This window comes from Wasmannia auropunctata, unplaced genomic scaffold, assembly GCF_000956235.1.
Source record: "Wasmannia auropunctata unplaced genomic scaffold, wasmannia.A_1.0 LD336003.1, whole genome shotgun sequence".
Taxonomy (NCBI): domain Eukaryota; kingdom Metazoa; phylum Arthropoda; class Insecta; order Hymenoptera; family Formicidae; genus Wasmannia; species Wasmannia auropunctata.
The window spans coordinates 12,037-12,676 of record NW_012026887.1 but is presented as its reverse complement, the minus strand read 5'-3'; positions in this window follow the sequence as shown (position 1 = coordinate 12,676).

The window sequence follows — 640 nt, the reverse complement described above, 5'->3', positions numbered from 1 at the left end:
TACTTTATCTGTATCTGTAACCTCGTCCAACAAATGGTTTACATTTCTGTTATGGCAATAAAAAAATCTTAAGAATAGTCCAATCAGGATTCATAACATCGGTTGCGCTTCTCTGATAATCTAAGACTTTAGATGTAAGGAAACATTATGAATTGATGCGCACAATGGCAGCAGTGTGGGAGACAATCACATTGACCCATTTTTATGTTCAAAATTCAAACATGCACCATTGATATAATAAACACAGTATGCCATGTTGAATTTTCATACAATGGGTCAGATGTGATAATTGGCTGTCTGTTTCTCACTACGTTTTTGCTACTGCGCATCCATGGAAATGACTCACGTTATTTCCTTTCTCCATGGTACTGCGTTTGGTTGAAGTCTAGAAGTAATAAAGTAATATATTGATCTGTGATACAAACGGAAGATATATTGTTTATTAATAAAAGGTAATTTATCTATTTTCTCACACATAAATATTATTTCTATTTTATTTATATACATTACATGTTTAGAAAAGATTTACGTGATTTACGGGTTATGTCCGCGTTTTGTTGAACGTTTCGTGAACATATTGTTACAGTTTATTTTATCGGCGTATATGACGAAACTTTTCGTGAACATTATTGCAATTTAT